The sequence below is a fragment of the Schistocerca americana genome, chromosome 3 (genome assembly GCF_021461395.2).
Source record: "Schistocerca americana isolate TAMUIC-IGC-003095 chromosome 3, iqSchAmer2.1, whole genome shotgun sequence".
NCBI lineage: Eukaryota > Metazoa > Arthropoda > Insecta > Orthoptera > Acrididae > Schistocerca > Schistocerca americana.
In genome coordinates, this window is record NC_060121.1 from 304,328,276 (window position 1) to 304,346,390 (window position 18,115).

Here is an 18,115-nt window from a genome sequence, read left to right on the forward strand (position 1 = left end):
TTCTCATGTACCGATGCACAAGGACGTCGAGCATTGCGGAGCGTGGCTGTAAAAAATCGCATTAAATCATCGGATGAAATCAGCTACCAGTGGTCCAGCTAGTACAGTCACTGTGCGTAGGAAGTTAAAAAGAATGGTGTACAATGGCGATCAGCTTTTCATGAACGACACGTTTTCAGAGTCAATGCTAAGGGACGTTCGACGTGGTGTAAGAGCGATGTCACTGAACGGTGGAAGAGTAGAAACGACAGATTTGGTGTGAGAATGAGGCCATACCCTGCGGCAATCGGATGGAAGGGCTTGGGTTTGGCGAATACCTTGACAATGTTACCTGACCTTATACGTAGTGAAATACGGAGGAGATGTTATTAGGGTATGGGGGTATTTTCCGTGGTTGGTTGTGGTCTCCTTATAGCACTTAAGGCAACCCCAAATGCGGAAGGATATGAACACTGTTTAGAGCACCGCGTACTGCCTGCAGTACAGGAAGCCACCAGAAACGATGACTGATTGTATCACCATGACAATGGGGACCCAGTCATAAAGCAATATCTTTAGGCAAAATCATTCCTAAAACAGACTGGCCTGTCCAGAATCTTTACTTGAAACTAATGGAAGACCTTCGGGATGAGGAGGTATGTTGACATTGCTCCCGATACCACCGTCGAAAATCGCTAGCCTTCTCTGGATTCGGCTTTTGAGGAATAATAGGCTGCCATTCCTCCACAGACAGTCAGACGCCTTGGCGGAAGTTCCTCAGCAGAGTTCAGGGCTTCATAAAGGCAACATAAACACCTAAACTAGTGTCCAGTAACAAGTGTCCTGATACTTTTAATCAGACAACATGATTCTAAATCATTGTTATTGCTATTTGCGAGTGTTGCCCAGAAATTAATGCACCGCATTTTTTTCTCAGCCGAAAACTATGATACGAATGTGAAACGTTACGTATGCATTATCTGAATTCTCCTGGATGAGCGCGCCAAGTTTCTGTCACATTCCGACAGATAGTGTAGCTGCAGGACGGTTTCAAAATCGCGTCTGTAGGTGATTTACGTTACAACGTGGCGTCATTGAATTTATCACTGCAGAGAAAAAAACTGTGGGGAATATTCACAAACGCTTGTGCAAAGTCTGTGGAACATTTGCTGTCCACAGAAATACAGTTAGTCGCTGGGCACGGAGGATGAGGCCATCAGAAGGCGGTTCGGTGGAGCTCCACGATTTGCAGACCATCCTCGGCTGTCACACCTGACATGTTGCAGCGAGCTGATGTTTTAATTCACGAGGACAGACGTATTACGGCTCGGCAGTTGGCGCTGCATCTGTCAATCAGCAAAGGAAGTGTGGATGCAATTATCCGTACTCTTGGATATTCAAAAGTGTGTGCAGGATAAGTCCCGTGGTGTCGAACGGTGGATCACAAATCGCACAGAAGAAACATTTGTCTTGATTTGTTGCAACATTTTGAAGCTGAGGGGAGGCCTTCTTGTCCCGGATTGTGACAAGTGAGGAAACCGAGGTTCACCATTTTGAGCCCGAAACAAAACGACAGTCGATGGAACGGTGCCTTCCCCACTCCCCACAGAAGAAAGAATTCAAAGCAACTGCTTCCTCGGATAAGGTCATGATCCCTGTGTTCTGAGACTGTGAAGGTGTGATTCTGATTGATGCGATGCCAAGAGGCGGTACCATTAATCCGGAAGCATATGTCAACGCCTTAATAAAACTCAAGACGCGCTTCCTATGACTTCGGCGCCACAGCAACCGAGGAAACGTTTTGCTGCAACACGATAACTCTCGGCCGCACACAAGTTCAAAATGGTTCAAATGGCTCTGAGCACTATGGGACTTAACATCTGAGGTTAAATAGAACTTAGAACTACTTAAACCTTACTAACCTAAGGACATTACACACATCCATGCCCGAGGCAGGATTCGAACCTGCGACCGTAGCAGTCGCGCAGTTCCGGACTGAAGCGCCAAGAACCGTTCGGCCACCGCGGCCGGCCCCACATTAGTCTGAGGATAGCAGTACACATCGCAAAACAGGGTTCGACAGCGTTACCTTATCCGCCCTACAGCCCTGACCTAGCCGCCTCGGACTTCCATCTGTTTGGGCCATTAAACGATGCCATTCGTGGAAGACATTTTGAGGACGATGATGAGGCGATTCACACAGTGAGTCACTGGCTCCGCCACCAGGCAAGGACTGGCACCGACAGGGCACACACGCTCTTGTTTCGCGCTGGGGCACGGCCATGGAACGTGATGGAGATTACGCGGAAAAATTGAGTGTGTAGATAAAACACCATTCTTTCGTATGTGTAATTCTCATTATGTTCAATAAAGAATTATCGAAGATAAAAATGTGGTGCATTACTTTCTGCGCAGCCCTCGTATATTGCAATTTCTCTGTATATATGGTTTTATTTTTGCAGTGATCACAAGCCACTCGGAAAAATTGCTGAATACAGAGTCATCAGCAATCTTCCTTACATACTCATATCTAGGCTTATCCTGTGGTTCTTGACTTCTAACAACACTACAACTATGATTTTCAGCTACGACTGCTGACATTGTATGTGTTCAAACAATTCTCTCGCTTCTTTTCATTAAATTCGTCGTTAGGTAGTACTTCTCGCTGGCCTGTTTCACGTTGGCTTCTTTCCTTGGTGGATCAGCCACTTTAACCTTCAACAGTCCCCTGCAATACTACATCTCAGAGAATTCTAATCGTATCTTCACTGTCTTCCCGGTTTCTGGTGATTCGCTCCAATACAGACTCGTACTCCGAACAAATGTAGAAGCAAAATATAAATATCGAGTTATTGACAAGACACTTAGAAATTATTAATCCTCAGTGAATGAAACAAAAGAGATATTTACAATTTTAAACCAAGAAATACAAGAAACCATTGAAACTTCCTGGCAGATTAAAACTGTGTGCCCGACAGAGACTCGAACTCGGGACCTTTGCCTTTCGCGGGCAAGGGCTCTACCATCTGAGCTACCGAAGCACGACTCACACCCGGTACCCACAGCTTTACTTCTGCCAGTATCTCGTCTCCTACCTTCCAAACTTTACAGAAGCTCTCCTGCGAACCTTGCAGAACTAGCACTCCTGAAAGAAAGCTCAGATGGCAGAGCGCTTGCCCGCGAAAGGCAAAGGTCCCGAGTTCGAGTCTCGGTCGGGCACACAGTTTTAATTTGCCAGGAAGTTTCATATCAGTGCACACTCCGCTGCAGAGTGAAAATCTCATTCAGGAAACCATTACTCAAAACGGGTTTTTAGGCTGGTAGCCATCTTCAATGGCTCGCAGTGAATTTTCCGTCTATAATTAGCGACAAAGCTTGAAGGTTTTGGCCTCTGGGGGCGTCTCCTTGTTTTGCCTTGGAACATCGGCTCTATACTGGTATAACTCACAGAATACTTTTGAACTTAAGAATTTTTATGCCCTTAATTATGACCGAGCGAGGTGGCGCAGTGGTTAGCACACTAGACTCGCATTCGGGAGGACGACGGTTAAATCCCGCGTCCGGCCATCCTGATTTAGGTTTTCCGTGATTTCCCTAAATCGCTCCAGGGAAATGCCGTGATGGTTCCTTTGAAAGGGCACGGCCGACTTCCTTCCAAATCATTCCCTAATCCGATGAGACCGATGACCTCGCTGTTTGGTCTCTTCCCCCAAACAACCCAACCAACTCAACCTTAATTATGGTAATTTAAAGCGACAGTTTACATCGCTAGATTGTGACGCACAGGATTTCCTTTTCACACACACACACACACACACACACACACACACACACACACACACACACACACACACACATACAATGCTGAATAAAGCAAAGATATTAAGCATACATATATACAGATACTATGCATTTACTGGGAGACAATATGAGTCCCCAAATTCGATTCATGCTGCTGGAACAAAGGTGTACAAATGGGATTAAAAAAGTGAACACATTACCAGGGCAGAGGTTGGCAGCGACCCTAATTTATGTATGTGTGAAATATGAATGATACTCGAGAAATTGAAGTGTTGTACGAAAAAGAAGTTCGACGGACAAAGATAAGGAAAAAATCTCTATGTTTATCGAATGAGGCGATCAGTCCACTAAGAACAAACACATATTCGAACGTTATTTAATGACAGAGTAGGTCCATGACAGGAATCTTAGAAAATTTTAGTAATTTGTGGTAAGATAATATTCGACCAAACTGCTAAGGTCATCGGTCCTTGAGCTTACGCACTACTTAATCTGACTTAAACTAACTTACGCTAAGGTCAACACGCACACCAATGCCTGAGGGAGGACTCGAACCTCCGATGGGGGAAGACGCGCGAACCGTGACAAGACGCCTTTGACCGCCTGGCTACCCCGCGTGGCCAGAAATCCTAGAAATACGAGAGAAATTTATTAAATATTTATAGAAGAAACAGACAAAATGACATGGGGCCACAAGCAATGTCTTCTAAAACGGAAGACAGAAGGAAAACGAAAAGTAAGAATAATGAAGAAGAAAGAATAATGTATAGAACGCCAAATTATTAAGTGAGAAATTGAACAAGCTGTTTTGAAGTGCTTACCATAAGTATATACGGAAACTGAGGAAAGTGAGAGGAAGGAAAGGAGTGATATTCTACCCGACGGAGTAAGAAAGTCAACATCGGATGGACAGATGTGTGGAAATTTTACGACGGGAATTCTTAGCATATACACTCCTGGAAATTGAAATAAGAACACCGTGAATTCATTGTCCCAGGAAGGGGAAACTTTATTGACACATTCCTGGGGTCAGATACATCACATGATCACACTGACAGAATCACAGGCACATAGACACAGGCAACAGAGCATGCACAATGTCGGCACTAGTACAGTGTATATCCACCTTTCGCAGCAATGCAGGCTGCTATTCTCCCATGGAGACGATCGTAGAGATGCTGGATGTAGTCCTGTGGAACGGCTTGCCATGCCATTTCCACCTGGCGCCTCAGTTGGACCAGCGTTCGTGCTGGACGTGCAGACCGCGTGAGACGACGCTTCATCCAGTCCCAAACTTGCTCAATGGGGGACAGATCCGGAGATCTTGCTGGCCAGGGTAGTTGACTTACACCTTCTAGAGCACGTTGGGTGGCACGGGATACATGCGGACGTGCATTGTCCTGTTGGAACAGCAAGTTCCCTTGCCGGTCTAGGAATGGTAGAACGATGGGTTCGATGACGGTTTGGATGTACCGTGCACTATTCAGTGTCCCCTCGACGATCACCAGTGGTGTACGGCCAGTGTAGGAGATCGCTCCCCACACCATGATGCCGGGTGTTGGCCCTGTGTGCCTCGGTCGTATGCAGTCCTGATTGTGGCGCTCACCTGCACGGCGCAAAACACGCATACGACCATCATTGGCACCAAGGCAGAAGCGACTCTCATCGCTGAAGACGACACGTCTCCATTCGTCCCTCCATTCACGCCTGTCGCGACACCACTGGAGGCGGGCTGCACGATGTTGCGGCGTGAGCGGAAGACGGCCTAACGGTGTGCGGGACCGTAGTCCAGCTTCATGGAGACGGTTGCGAATGGTCCTCGCCTATACCCCAGGAGCAACAGTGTCCCTAATTTGCTGGGAAGTGGCGGTGCGGTCCCCTACGGCACTGCGTAGGATCCTACGGTCTTGGCGTGCATCCGTGCGTCGCTGCGGTCCGGTCCCAGGTCGACGGGCACGTGCACCTTCCGCCGACCACTGGCGACAACATCGATGTACTGTGGAGACCTCACGCCCCACGTGTTGAGCAATTCGGCGGTACGTCCACCCGGCCTCCCGCATGCCCACTATACGCCCTCGCTCAAAGTCTGTCAACTGCACATACGGTTCACGTCCACGCTGTCGCGGCATGCTACCAGTGTTAAAGACTGCGATGGAGCTCCGTATGCCACGGCAAACTGGCTGACACTGACGGCGGCGGTGCACAAATGCTGCGCAGCTAGCGCCATTCGACGGCCATCACCGCGGTTCCTGGTGTGTCCGCTGTGCCGTGCGTGTGATCATTGCTTGTACAGCCCTCTCGCAGTGTCCGGAGCAAGTATGGTGGGTCTGACACACAGGTGTCAATGTGTTCTTTTTTCCATTTCCAGGAGTGTATTTAAAGGAAATATACAAAAAATCGTGAGGATGTTTTACAGTGATGCGGAAGATGCTTGCAAGAGCTGTTTGATATGGAGCACAGATCTAGAATGCAAGAACGCAAATCTTTAAAGAAGTGGATAAGGATGATATGGGACTATCAATATCAGCAGTGGGACCAATACAAAAACACTAGAATAGATAGGACTCCAAGGGAAATACGAATTGCTTGAATGAAGCAGGAGTAAATGAATTTATTTGATCATTCAATAAAATATATGGCACTGAGGAAAAGCCAGAAGATTTTTTGACTGCAATTCACAAGCTAACCGCAAAGAAACAGATTGTCAGAAAATTTAGTAATAACAGAACTATCATACTCGTTCATCATGCTGCCAAGGTAATGTTAAGCGTTTTAAATAAATAAGTGGAAATGGAGACAGAAGACCGTGTATGATGTTCTTAGTCGATGTCAATATTATCACCCGAAACAGAAATCAATCGAGTGCCTAAAGTGGAGAGAATAAGGACCTGCCCACAGAGAAGAAAATCAATGATGATGATGAATCATAGCAATGCTTTGTTAACCAGACTGTTGAGACTCCTACGAGTATTCATCATCAGAAATGATGATATTGTAAATAATTTAGTACGTTTCTCAACATAAAAACCAAGAATTTTTTTCAGATTAAAATAATGTTATGGTAGTAGATACAGCAGCTGTGACAATTAGGCGCAACTGGTAGCGCGCTGCCCGAAAAAGACGAATATGCGGATTTTAATTCCGGAAGGACACACAGTTTTGTCACGTATATTAAACGCAGAATATTTGCTGCTACTGTAGTTTTTTGTCACTGAGACGTAGGTAAATTTACGCCAAAACAATCAGGGAGTCACGTCTGCAAAAACGTAATAAAGGTTCTCATACGCAGAAGCTTTTAGAATGCTGTTATTACACAAAAAAAGCGTCGTACTTCAAAAAATGAGAACCTCATTTTAAAACGAAATAATGTAGTTGTTGGACGACGTAACCAAAGTTTTCTGTTTTATACACATGGAGGTCTGTAGTTCGCACGAATTTAAGGAAGTTCATGGAAACTAAAGTCTCAAAGTCTTCTCCTTAATGAGATTTATTTGAAATTTAAAATTTACTATGCTAGAAAATTATTGGGCTTCTCTGCCCATCTTGAGTGACACATTACAGAAGACAACTCAGAGTGTTTTTAATATTTCAGATAAATCCTGCTACGCTACCAATACTAACATTTCAGTCAGAATGAAGATTTGGGTGGTATATGTCCTCTGGAAGATTTGGCATAATATTTTTAAAAGAGAAGTTATTTACTGTGGATTCTTTCAACACTTGACACATAGTTGATAACGAAATTTTTAAAAATTTGCCATCGATTGTTTGAAATTGATTCACAGGGCTTTTACTTCTGTTTTCTTCAGTTTTCGTGACACATACTCAAACATTCTGAGTGTATTTCTAGCAACAAGTCGCTCACAGTTCCTGAAATAACTTAGAGTACTTGTTACCAGGTTATAATATTGGAAAACTCATCAGACGCTGTGAGATATTTTGACTGACCCGCTTTTTGTATTAAAGTTATAAATTGTGGTGTAATGTCTTCTCTCCGACAAGGTGAAGTAATGGGGACAGATCAGTTTCTGTACGTTCCATTACTACATCGAGCTCATCTATCAGGCACTAGTATTTCCAGATAAAGTATGGAGAAAGCTTGCAGGAAATCCTAACGACAACAGTAAAACCCGCGTATATTTCTAAACGTATACGGGAGAATCACCTAAAGCTTGCACAGCAAATATTGCGGAAATAGAAAGTGCTACTGATATGCGGTTTTCATAGTATAGCTATGTAGTCAGGGGCTCTTATTGATAGCCAGCCAATAAAATGCAATAATACTTAGTGTATTTATTGCGCAAACATACACTTCTTTTAATGGCACAATCCCTACTGGCCTTAACAAACCAAAAGTAGCGTAGATTAGAATGTCAGTGGTGTTTGTTGCAGGATTCTAGTGTGAGGCGTTTACGATATATCGTATTTTGAAAAGCTTCCACACACTAAAGGGTAACACAAGTGAATACACTAGTTACGTGGATTCGGGCCAGTAACGAGATAATTGACCATCAGAGGTTGTGTTGAAAATGACCAGCGGCAGCTACAGAACACGCTTCACTCTGGTATGGAACGACCGCTGGAGACGTGCTAGCATTTTAGCGGAGATTCCCGAGCAAGCTTCAGTAGTAAGTCATTCAATATCGTCGGGCGTAGTTGGTATGTCCTTGTAGACAGGGACTTTCAGCTTTCCCCATACACACAAGTCTGGGGAACGGAGCATCCAAGTTAGAGGTCATGTGCGTCCAATCCAACGATTTGGAAACAATTCGTGAAGACATGCTGCATTACTTCATGCACTATGGGTTAAACAGCTATCATGTTCGTATCAGCGGTACCGCCTAGTCTGCAAAGAAACATCTTCTAACATTCGTGGAAGACGCCCTATTAGGAGGCTGTGATACTTGTGGGCATGCAGCATTCCGTCTACGAAAAACGCGCCTTCTAGCTAAATGGTCATTATCCCACACACCACGTTTACTTTCCACCTAACGAAGTCAACAGTGATTGTCAACAGACCAGTGGTGCATGTTTCGGCGGTTTACCTGGCCGTGGTTGATAAATGTGGCTTTATCACTAAACAAGATACATGATGCATACGGAGCATACTGTCTTAATGCCCCAGTAAAGAAGTTAACACGATTGTCATAATCGTTGCATGAAGCTCCTGAAGTGATAGGGATGGAACCTACGTCGATGGATAATGCGTAGGACACTTGCCTGACTCATGACACTTCCTTATGAGATTGCGCGGGAACTAACTTGCGGCTCAACTGCAGCAGCACCTAGAAAGTTAATTTTTCCCTTCTTCTGTCATCTCTTGTATCCCTCTGTTTAGTTGCCAGGGTGTAACAGTACTACTTTCACGTAACTGGTTGATAAATAATTGCCGCGATCTTTGACGTGAGTTGGGATGTCTTGCGCATACATCTTACAAGAACAAATCGCATTCTTCCTACACTCTCGATAAACCATGAGCATGTGGGCTTTTTCTACACCGGTACATCCCATCGTCTACTCCAGACCACATCGCAGTGCACTCAAGGAACGCATAGGCACACTGTAAGCAAACATCACAACATCGTATCTAGCAACTACGCAGGTTCAATGGGTGTGGAAACTTTTCAAAAGATGATGTTTTGTAAATAACCCGCACCAGAATCCTGCAACAAACACCACTGTCATTCCAGTTTACCCTACTTTTAGTTTTATAATGTCAATAGGCATTGTTCCATTTCAGAAGCGTATGTTTGTTCAAAAAATAGACTTTCTGAGTATTATTACAGTCTGTTGGTTGGCCAACAACGCGAGTCCCTCACTACCAGTCATAATGTAAGAACCGCCCATCAACCGCACTTTCCAAGTCCGCAATACTTGTTGTGCAAGTTTTAGGTGATTCACCCGTTGTACTTCATTTCCAACCACTTTAGAAGTAATAGGAATTTCCAACTCGTGGTCGGAAACGCAGTAGCACCAAAACGCCAGTGTGTTTAAATGCTGCAAGATAGCCCGTAAGAAAGTCATTATGCCACGAGTACCTCCGCACAGTTTTTTATATGTGCATTAACAAAACTCTGTAGCACAAAATGAAAAAGTAAATATTACAAACTCAGAATAATGTCAAATTCAATAAATCCTCGGCGAGAGATAAAGCAGAAATAAGCTTAGCGTCAACATAAAAAAAAATATTTTTCATGATATATACACTATCTGATCAAAACTAACCGGACACCACTACATAATGCGGAACGGGCCACTAGATGCCACGATACGCAGACCTGCAAGTGCAAAAGGTGGCGAGGAGTGCTGTGGTGACAGCAGAGAAGCAGCGACAGCACAGTGGGTCGGTCGGGGAGCTCAGTGACGCCGAACGTGGGCGGGTCGTTAGATCTCACCTGAGTAACAAACCCATCAGGAACACTTCAACACTTCTAAACCTCCCCAGGTCGACTGCTGGTGATGTGACTGCGAACTGCAAACGCGAAGGAACAAGCACGTATAAAGCAAGACCAGCCTGACCCGAGGTATTGACGGCCAAGGACCTTCGAGAATTGTGGAATGTGGTTGTAAAAGTCACAAGGAACTCAGTGGAAGGAATCAGTCTTGGTTATCAATGTGCTGCCAGATGTCCAGTAGGCACAATGACTGCTTAGGGAATTAAAAATAATGGGGTGCAATGATAGAGCGGCTCTTCATGAGCCAGACACTTCTATAGTCAATGTTGAAGGGGGTGGAACGTCAAACGCAGCAGGAGAGGCATCACAGGATATTTTAATATTCACTGTCTATAATTTTGCAAAGAAATTCATAAAGCTTTCTCAGCATGATCAGGAAGGATTCAGGATTGACTCTCATAGCAGTGGAAGTTCCAAAATATAACAAAATAATTTTTTTTACACGTGAAATGTCATCATTTTTCCACTTACTATTGGCTACATTTGTTGTTATAGGTACACTTTTCTTCATAAGTATGAGAGATTCTTCGACGAATTTTGCATGTGGTGCCTCTCCTACTCCAAGTCGGCACGTTTGACGTCCTACCCCACCTTAACGAACGCATGATGAGGCGTTAAAAGCGATGCCATTATACAGCGAATGTCTGGAAACGACTGATTTGGAGTGATTAATTACACCATACCCTGTAGCAATACGATGGAACTGTTTGGCTTTGGCCAATACCTGGAGAACGTTGCTTACCATTACGTGTAGTGCAAACGATGAAGTACAGAGGAGATGGTGTTATGGTATAAGTGTTTTTTTTTGTTTTTTTTTTTTTTTTTTTACGGTGTGGTCCCCTATTGCGCTTATGAAAACGCTAGATGTGACAGGATTTTACAGCACTGTATTTAGTATAGAAACAGTCTAGACACGATCGGTGCCTCAACATGACAATGCACCCTGTCGTAACGCAGCATGTGTGAGGCAATGTTTTGTGGGCGGTTGTTCCTGAAATACATACGCCTGTCCAGAATCCCTACCTGAACCCAATGGAAAAGCTTTGAGATGAGCTAGGACATCGACATCTCCCAGACTTCACCGTCCAAGATTGAGCTCCAATTCCGGCACAGTCATTCAGACACACCGAAAGTGTCCCCAGCAGAGGTCATGCAGTCATAAAGTCGAAGGGCGGGCACACACCGCATCTACCCCTGCGGGTTCGGGGGTAAGAATAGGCCCGCGGTATTCCTGCCTGTCGTAAGAGGCGACTAAAAGGAGTCTCAAACGTTTCGGCCTTTATGCGATGGTCCCCTAAGGGATTTGACCACTACCTTTCAAAATTTTCTGTTAGTGCGTACCATTTGGGGAAGGACGCCTTACGTGGTGTATTATATATCCATCTTGCCCTAAGATCAGGCACATTCGTTATTGTCATGGAGTTGGACTTACACCGAGCTTCTGGCCAAATCGGCTTCAGTGTGCTCTCGGTAACATACATTCACTCCACTGTGATCTTCCATCTTCGCCCTCGTGATGTACATGGATATTCGACACCCGACATCCAGCACGGTAGCCAGTCCGTTGTGGTGGGGTCGTTATGTACCCTCTTGGTTGTAGCCCCCTGACTACACAGGGATCGCACTGCTGATGCCTGAGCTGCTACCTCCCCACGTATGCCGAGGAGTAGATGCCTATCCCTCTGGGGCATCAGGACTCACGGCAAAGGCCATCCTGCCAGGTGGTCTTTGCTGTGGCTGGGTGGCGCCCGTGGTGAGAGCCCCTGGTCGGATTGGGAACCATCACGGCGAATGACCCGCAATGAAGCGTGGTACATCATCTCTCGCTGGTGGGCCTCCACCAGCAGTCTCTAAGCGATCGAAGTCTAACCTCAACGGGAAGAAATACGATCCGAGATCATTTCCCTCCCTGGCCACACCATGGGAGGAATGTATGGCTAAAGAAGGCAGTGGAGATTATTCACCCCGGTACTTCGTCTGAACGCGAATTGATGGTGAATCATTTATGTCGACCAAGCCCCAGTTTTTTGTGGGGCATTTAGAGGACAAGTTTGGTGAGGTGGAGGGCTTGTCCAAAATGCGCTCTGGGTCAGTTCTAATCAAAACAGCATCCTCTGACCGGTCACAGAGGTTCCTCGCTTGCGATAAGTTGGGGGACGTTTCCGTTACCATCACGCCTCATAAGAGTTTAAACATGGTCCAGGGCCTTATATTCCACAGGGATCTTCTTCTGCAGTCAGACGATGAACTGCACGCCAACCTAAAACGACGAGGTGTTCACTTCATCCGGCGCGTCCATCGGGGTCCGAGGGATAATCAGGTGGCCACCGGTGCCTTCATCTTGGCCTTCGAGGGTGACATCTTACCCGGAAAGATCAAGGTGATGGTTTACCGCTGTGATATGAAACCATATATCGCTCCTCGGATGCGGTGTTTTAAATGCTGGAAGTTTGGGCATATTCATCCCGATGTACTTTCGGCATCACGTGTCGAGATTGTGGACGTCCTTCGCATCCCAATACTCCATGTGCCCCGCTTCCCATCTGTGTTAACTGCGGAGAACACCATTCCCCCTGCTCGCTGGACTGTAGGATATTCCAGAAAGAAAGGAAGATAATGGAATATAAGACCCTGGACCGCCTGACCTACTCTGAGGCTAGGCGGAAATATGAGCGGCTCCATCCTGTGCCAATGACGTCGACCTACGCCGCTGCTGCAACAACATTTCTCCCATCTCCCGTGTCATCACGTACGGTTGAATCTATGATCGGTCAGAATCCACCGGCCCCCTTGATTGTGGGGGGCACTTCACTCCCTGTTGCTCCTGCTCCATCTACTTCAGGAGCAACACCCCCCTCCCCCCCCCCCCCCCCAACCATCGGGGACATCAGTTCCCACATCCCAGCCGGAGAAGAGTAAGACTTCTTCGTCTACTCTCGTCAGGAAGGGGTCCCTTGGGGACCTCCCTTCGCAAGTTCCGACCAGCGGAAAAGCGGACACCCGCCAGTGGCTGAAACAACCACAAGTCGCTGGTTGTAGGGCCTCACGGTCGTCGTCCGTCACTGATACAGACCCAGTGAAGCCCTCCCAGCCTGAACCACAGAAAACAGAGAAGCAGAAAAAGAAGAAGGTTCCCAAGAATCACGACAGTGCGGTGGCACCCGTCCCACCGCTTCCTACAAGCTCCGCGTCTGAGTATGAGGTCGAGATTCTGACGTCTGCTGAAGACCTGGATCTCACCGGACAGCCTATGCATGGGACGGTAATTCTCTAGTCCAACTGCTGCTTGTCACCGACCAATGGTGTGGGCTGACACAGAATGTTGTACGGAGTCCATTACTTGTTCTCAGATGGTAGACAGAGATGTGAAGGGGTTACGATGTTCTTGGTGGACAATACGGCTATCTTCCCTTGCGGTGGTCAGACATGGTACACCACAGCCTTGAAGACAAGCGTGTCTGCCGTCACATTCCCGTGTAGTTTTACATCGTGCCCCTGTCACATGCAACTGCCGTCACGAATAAGCCACCTGGCCAAATGGAGACACCCAGTAAGATCCCTTTCAAAGTCTGTCGGATGCTGATAATGCAGTTTCACACAAGTACACAATATCTCCGGGTACTTCACAGTCACCCTCAACGTCTGTTGCTGTCCACACCGCTTATACAGGGATATTCAAAAAGAAGGAACAAATTTCGGACATTTATTGCTTCCAATCTACGAAGAACAGAAAACAGTTCCATCGTTCCTGAAAAGAGAAAGGTTCAAATTTTCATGCATTCAGTGTGAGCACCACATGCTACAGTATAAATACCAAAACAGTGGCTCATTTCCTGCCACACATGAAGCAGCTGGTTTCTCGTTATCGAATTCACACCTTCAACAATGCGATGTCGCCGACTATGAATACTGTCGGGCATATGGGGGCTAAAAAAGCGATATTTTCCATAACCCCACATATAAAAGTCATAACGTGTGAGATCTGAGAGCTGAGCAGCCACCGGTGATGTTCATCTTCTGCTCCTCCTCTTCCAATCCGACGTCTTTATATGGTGTCATTCAGGTATGGTCGGACGTGCTTAGAGAAATGTTCTACGTTACCTGAATGACATCATTCCAGGACGTCCGATTGGAAGAGGAGGAGAAGAAGATGAACTTCACCGACGGTGGACTTCCAAGTCTCCAGACCTCACACTTTGTGACTTATCAGTAGGGTTATGTAAAGGACAGCGCTTTTATTCCCCCCTCCCCCATGCCTGACAGACTTGAAAGTCTGCGAAATTGCATTGTTGAAGCTGTGAATTCAATAACGAGAGACCAGCTGCCTCGTTTGTGAGAGGAAATGAGCCACCGTTTTGATATGTGCCATGTAATACTTAGTGCTCACATTGAATGCATAAAATTTTAAACTTTTCTCTTTCCATTAACGTTGAAATTGTGTGTCTATCTTTTGTAGTTTGGAAGCAATAAATGTTTGAAATCCGTTCCTTCTTTTTCAATCGCCCTATATATATCCTACTAATCCTGTTTACAACAGTAGACATGAACAATACTTACGTACGCTGATGGCCGTTCAACCTGTTACAGAGAACTGCGACTCTAACAACTTGTATAATTGCCGATAGTGTATAAGAGTACGAAGTTTTTCGGCATTCGAGCGTGTCTCCTGACTGCTTCACTTTGTTGTCAGATAGTAATTAACCAGTTCACAGAAAAAGAGTGTCCTGTCTCAAGGAGGAGGTGTTTGCAGTGCTGCAAGGATGACAGGAGGTGGGTTTGCTTGCAGAGGCTACGATGCTGAGTAGGCACATACTGCTGTATAGTATAGATCCAATGCGAAGCATCCACAGGAAGGCGTACTTAAAAAGAATTAGACACATATCTGCATGTGAAAGGAGTGGCAATGCATTGCTTAATGAGCGGAAGACGCTTGTGTAGGAAGAAGCTACGTAGGTCGATGTGGCAATTTCCGGGAGCAGTAAGTACGAAGATGTCTACACCACGTTCCTTGCGATGTGCTGGAACCTGGCCGCGTAGGTAAGTGCGAAAACAAGCATATGTCCCGGGCTTTACGTGCCATAGTTTAGCCAATCCATGAAAATGTAGTCAACTCATTTTGCTGTCCTGGTGGGACATTTGAACGTTAAAATAGATGAGGAATAGTGTAATGGGCTGTCTACACACTTCTTTGCTAACATACAGCCTGCACTCGTTTGGCACCTTCGAGAGAACAGTTCCCAGAAATTTTATGGTCACTGGATGACGTCGAAGACTAAGTACAACAGAGGACGACGGACGTTAGTGCAGCGCAAGGGCAGGCCAAATTCGCACAGTATTGATGGAAGAAGAGTTGAAAGGAATAGTGCGACTGGGACAAGCTATGTGGTCCACCACAAGACGATCATGAATGGAACGAAACAGTGGATCATGGACTTCATGTCACTCGACTTCAATCGTCCCGAGATTAGAGAGGGCACGAAGGTTACGCATGTACAAGACCATGGGCTTCACCTTTGGCAGAGATGCGCGAGATAATGGAAACACATGACCGAAGACGATTAGGTATCCCAGAGGACGCCTCATTAGAAAAGGAACATCACATACGCAGTTTGTCATATTAGCGACCGCATTGTGATGACCCAGAAATGTCTTAGATGTCAGACAATTGGTGTTCCACAACGAGATAACCGCGTAAGGAATGAAGATTTGGGCATGCCTCAGTTCTAATTAGAAAGTGACGTCACTTTCGACTTACTTAAAACTAGGGAGAGTGGCAGTAAATTAGCCGAGACACCAGTTAAAAGGATCTCACTATTCCCTTCATTTACAACGAGAAAGAAGTTGTAGGAAAGCAGATCATCTTATGGCTAAGCTACGAAAGAATCAATTACTTTTGAATACATTGTGGGAGTAAACAGTGATCAATGTGTTACAAATATTTACTATCAAACACTGTCTTGATCACAATTTACTTACTACGGTGACCTGTTTCGATCACTACTGTGGTCATCTTCAGACCAATGAGTAAGGACCTCTTCCTGCTGGAGAATCACTACTGGGTAGTAGAAGGAAGTCCTTACTCATTGGTCTGAAGATGACCACAGTAGTGATCGAAACCGGTCACCGTAATAAATAAATTGTGATCAAGACTGTTTTTGATAGTAAATACGAAAGAATCGATTATGAGGTGAATTTAGTTGTGTCTGTGGGTTATCACTTGATTTTATAATCGACAATTACTTACTCTCATGAAGAGCCGTGGTCATGAACTTGGCAACAAAAACTGTGACTAATTTGTCTAAATATCCGACTGCATCACATGGAAAGTGCCGTACCTTCGGTTGTCGCACTTGCGCAACCACACAGTGTGTAACGCGGGTTGCCGCCCTTCCAGTACGCCAGCAACACGACCGCGGCAGCAGCCTTCACGATACCCGGGGCGCTACACACACCGTACACACCGCTTCTATCGTCCGTACTAGCCTACCTTACGCCAGTCACGTGCCACCACTACACTTTCCAGCTATTCTACCCCGGGATGGTTTCGTAGGATGTCAGCTGGCTGCTCTCGAGGCAGTCAACATCGGGAGTTTAAACTTCACAGGTCTTTGGGATTAATCACGACTGAGCAAGTAGCCCCTTTGTAAGAGTTCCATTCGCCGAGGGCACTGTACATTTCGGACTTTACGCCAGCCACTAAGGTCTGTGACTCACCAGTTGGAGCCTACTGTCTCGCATACCACGTCCCGACTGAGGAGTCATCGGGAGTGCATCGCCAACAACCTAAGTCCACATACGAACATTTCCCGGCTACGTCACTGTTAACTTATTAGGACAGTCCATTATCCTTAACTCGGCGACTTCAGTTAGCATAAACCATACAGCTCGTGCCATCTTAGAAATGTTACTACGTATTATTCCGTAGTCACATCAGATAAGAACAATCTTTTAATTATATTATTTCTGAAGCTGCTTTATCTTGAACTTTCAGTGTTCTTTGACTACCTCGGCAAGTCCATTCATTAGTAGCTTGAAACAGCCGCAAAGAGTCGTAACATAAAGGGCACTAACGGCACATTTTATTTATGAATGTGTATCGAAGGCAAGGAAATTTTTACAGATAGGCCACGAGAGATGAAAGGTAATTTAATACGTGGAACAAGGCTTCCAGACAGGTCAGTTTACATCTATGGGATGGGATGATCGCTCCAGGCACCTTGCTGACGAAGGGAAATCTGACAGACATGTTGTACTGTTCATGGATCAGACAGCCGTGCACATGTATGTATAGAGTTTAGCCGACGAGAACCCGTTAATAAGTACGCTCCCGTGATACCTCCCACTGCCCACGATAAAGCACCGACAACAATACACTATCACGCGGCGTGACGCCGCAATCGAACGCCGAGCTGCCAAAATCAGTGATAAGTGTGCCGAGACGACTCTAGAGGCAGGAAATGTAGCTCCCATGGAAACAGGGACGATCATGTGAAGCGAAGAAAGTGACAGAGATGGCAATATGGCAGCGATGTACAAGTATCTCAGGCGCACCGTGAAACTGCAGTATATACCGACCCATCAGTTGTAAGATTCAGTGTTGTTCCACATACGGAAGAAAGCGTTACTACAGTTAGACGAATTTTAGAAGACCACCAGTTTTTCCATACGACAAGGTGGTGGGAGAGACCACAGGTATTTTACTCTGATGTGGGTTATTTACTGTAAAGCGTATAAACACCCAGTATTTTCTGTTGTCTGTCGAATGACCTTTCTTGTGTTCTGTCGCTTCAATATGACCTCCGCTACCAAACGCAATAATGACACCGCTTCTGGAAGCTAATCATTCCAAGCAGTGCCGTGGGGGCTATCCAAGTGGTCTG